This window comes from Mus caroli, chromosome 10 (assembly GCF_900094665.2).
Source record: "Mus caroli chromosome 10, CAROLI_EIJ_v1.1, whole genome shotgun sequence".
Classification (NCBI taxonomy): domain Eukaryota; kingdom Metazoa; phylum Chordata; class Mammalia; order Rodentia; family Muridae; genus Mus; species Mus caroli.
Window position 1 is genome coordinate 114335959 of NC_034579.1, and position 4058 is coordinate 114340016.

Sequence of the window (4058 nt, forward strand, 5' to 3'; positions counted from 1 at the left end):
CATGCCCAAGTCATGGTTCTAATTAGGGAGTTCCGCTCTAGCTAACCTTCTCATGAATAATGCAATATTCTAGTTCCTCCTCAAATCACAGCCTGATCTACTTCCTAAACCATTGTAAATTCCTGTAGATGGGAGTATTCTAAGTGATTGTGTGTGTGTGGGGGGGGACTTTCTACTATTAAATAATGTAGTCTGCCATACATAACTATAATAAGAATTCTAAACTTACTTTGCTAAGCTTGCCCTGAGATTTCTAACTCTATGTAGTAATACCCAATTTCTTCCACTATCTCTCGTACAATACTAGAGTTAATTCTGAATGTTACTGAATAGGTAACATTCTTACTGAATTCTAAGCCCAGGGTTGGCTCAAGGACTGCCTAAGACATTTGAAGGCCAGGTAGCAAAGTTCAATTTTGCTTCAAGTCATTGCTTGGAGTCACCTATAATAAAACAATACTGAAAGAAAGCACATAGATCCATTCACTGACTAACACAAGGACAAGTTTGGAGCATTCTTGCTATGGGATGCCAAGGCTCCAGGAGACTAAGTTTCCATGAAACTCTTTGCCTTGGACTGCGTCCAAGCTTTTGGACCTGTCACTCAGTCTTCACTGGAGTGGGTGTGGTACCTTCCGGAAGGTCAAGTGTTTCATGACCTTCTGAAAGTTCCTAAGCTGACGTTTTTTAGTTTGACCACTAGACAAATGTAGGAACCATTTGTAAAAATCAAGTTTTTGCTCAGATGACTTTCTCTATAGCTTGGGTAGGAAAACACCAGAACTTTATCATTCATTTAATTTGGACAGCAGGTTTTGTCTACTTTATATATTCTAATGCTGTCCCCAGTGATAAGAGGAGGGGCGTTAGACAATAACAGCTAAGGACATAAGACTGACATAACTAGGTAAAGGTATAACACAGTTCATGATTGGCTGTTAATTTCTCTCCTTAGTATGTTCTGTGCTATCAAGCTTCATTTGTCAAACTGCCTTGCTACCATGGTGATCGTTTCTAAGATATGCAAAGATGCATGTCTGAACAGGTTACAGACCTCTCTGTGATTTAATAAGTAGAGTATTTTATTTTTTGGCTTCTTAAATTTTTATTTTATTTTTTCTTTCTTTCTTTCTCTCTCTCTCTCTCTCTTCCTTCCTTCCTTCCTTCCTTTCTTTCTTTCTTTTCTTTTTTCTTTTTTTTAAATGTTTTCAATTTAATAATTCATTTGTACTAGTCCTTAATAATCAATCTTCATAGCCACATCTTTATTTCATCAACAATCATCTCAGACACACCTTCTGACAAGACTTTNAACATTATGACAAGAAACTATGCCTTCAGGAGCATGTTTATTGTGTTTGAGATGATACATCAGTGCTCTCTGAGCTACAAAGGGTAGAAGGAAATCCTCTCATTACAAACTGACAAAGGTAAAACATTTCACAACAGCATGAACCACATACTCAGAAATAGATCTGGGCTTAATACAAATGACATAATTCCTAAGTCATCTACAGCTACTTTTATAACTTCATACAGATAATGAATTAGGCTAAAATGCACTATAATATTTGGTAGACTTCAGGACCAGTATCCTTAGTACATCACAAAATACATTTTGATATCCCAAAGAAGCAAGACNTGCAAGTAGGCATTTTAAACATCACTAATCTACAGCTACAAAGTTCTACTCTTGGTAGCTTTTACCTTTCGGGGGAGTCTCCCAGTCTCCAAAGGATAAAGACAAGAGTAGAATCAGTATAACATATACACAGAAGTCCGTATTGTAAAGGCTATAAAGATCCGTAGCACAGTGGGAAGAGGCCTTCTGCTCCTTCACACTGCATACAAACGATGTGAATTATTTTGCGTATCTCTTGGTCCACTGTCTGGCTATCCTGTCATGTTCTGCTCTGTTGGTCAAATACTGAGTGGCTATGCTTCCAACCAGAGGATCCGCAGGGTTGCAATCCGTCAAAAGGGAACAAATAGAGAGCAAAACCTTTGAAATAGTCAAAGCAGGACTCCAGTTGTCTTTCAGAATATCCAGGCAGATGACTCCCTGACTGTTGATGTTGCAGTGATAGATTCTGGTACGGAAAGTAACCTTTGGGGGCTTAAATGGATAATCTGAAGAAAATGTGATATCCAGAAAAAAAACACCACCTTCATATACAGAACCTGGTGGACCAAGTATAGTTGACCTTTTTTTTTTTTTTTTTGAGACAGGGTTTCTCTGCACAGTTCTGGCTGTCCCGGAACTTACTCTGTAGACCAGGCTGGCCTTGAACTCAGAAATCTACCTGCCTCTGCCTCCCAAGTGCTGGGATTAAAGGCGTGCACCACCACTGCCCGGCTAATTTTATTTTTCTACTTATTCACTTTACATCCAGATTACTGCCTCCCTTCTGGTCACCCCTTCCCATAATCCTTCCCCATTCTCTCCTCCTCTTCTCCTCTGAGCTGGTGGGGGCTCCCTCTGGGTGTCCCCCAACCCTGGCACTTCAAGTCTCTGCAAGACTAAGCACATCCTCTTCCACTGTGGTCAGACAAGGCAGCCTAGCTAGAAGAACATACCCCATGTATAGTTAACGGCTGTTGGGACAAACCCCGCTCCAATTGTTCAGGACCCACATGAAGACTGAGCTACACATGTGCATATGTATGTGTGTGGGGAGGCCTAGGCGTATGTTCTTTGGTTGGTGGTTCAGGTTCTGAGAGCCCCAAGGGTCCAGCTTAGTTAACTCTGTTGGTCTTCCTGTGGAGTTCCTATCCCCTTTGGGGTCTGCAATTTTTTCTCCTATTCTTCCATAAGAGTCCTCAAGATTCATCTACTATTTGGCTCTGGGTGTCTGCATCTGTCTGAGTCAGCTGCTGGAGAAAAGTGGGTCTTTTTATTGCATTGTTACACAGAGATGTGGCTTGAACTTGAGGCCTTCCCCCTGCTAAGCAAACGTCTGTCACTGAGAGCTATACCAGCAGCACAGAAAAATGGCTCTTACATCTAGTTTATGCCTCTGCGATGATCTGCGTTCAAATCCTTACCAAAACTGGACTTGGAGCATGTGAACACACGCACCCTGACCCTGCTTGGTCTGGGGCTCATCTCCGGCTACACATCTGCTTCTCAGCCTCATGGCAGCTTGGAATAATTTGGGACTTCCTTATCTAGGAACCAGGGTAAGAGCTGGCTCTCTGAGGAAAGGCCCCACTGTTTCTGTTTCTTCAGGCTGAGGCCCCTTTACATGGTCTTGACATAATTTCACCCAAGAAGCCTTCCTGCCTTCAGTTACAGTGGTAACTCCTAGGTCTTTAATGATAAGCCTGGATCTGTCATGATAGAACTGAAGCTGGTTAGGGTTGGATTCTCTGTGGCAGCCCAAATGTACATCTGAGGTATCTTCTCTCACACAGCCAAGGAAGGTTAACCTATGACAAAAAGCACACCTTTGTGAAGAAGGATATTTCTCCTTTGGCCTGATGTCCATGTATGACTCTATAACAACATGCATATACTGTGAGCTTGCTCTATACTACACTGAGTACTAGACCAAGTACCATAGATGATGTGTGAGCTCCCTTAGGCTCAAAGGGAGTGGCACTATTAGTAGGTGTGGCCTTGTTAGAGGAAGTGTGTCACTGGGTGGGGGTGAGGGTGGGGGATTGGGGGTGGGGTGGGGAGGTGGGAGGTGGGAGGTGGGTTCAGAGGTCCCAGAAGTTCAAGTCAGGCCCAGAGTGGCATTCTCTTCCTGCTCCCTGATGATCTGGATGCAGAACTCTCAGCTGTTTCTCCAGCACCAGGTCTGCCTGCGTGCCACCACCATGCTTCTGACAATGATGATAATGGATTAAACCTCAGAAATCGTAAGCTAGCCTCAATTAGATATTTTTCCTTTATAAGACTTTCTGTGGCCGGGCGTGGTGGCGCACGCCTTTAATCCCAGCACTCGGGAGGCAGAAGCAGGAGGATTTCTGAGTTCGAGGCCAGCCTGGTCTACAAAGTGAGTTCCAGGACAGCCAGGACTATACAGAGAAACCCTGTCTCGAAAAAACCAAAA

At 43.1% G+C, this 4058-nt stretch overlaps 1 pseudogene; it reads right to left on the reverse strand.

Annotated features, from left to right (window-relative positions):
• Positions 1-1861: 1861 nt before the first annotated feature.
• LOC110302762 overlaps positions 1862-4058 on the reverse strand; it is a 4433-nt pseudogene continuing 2236 nt past the window's right edge.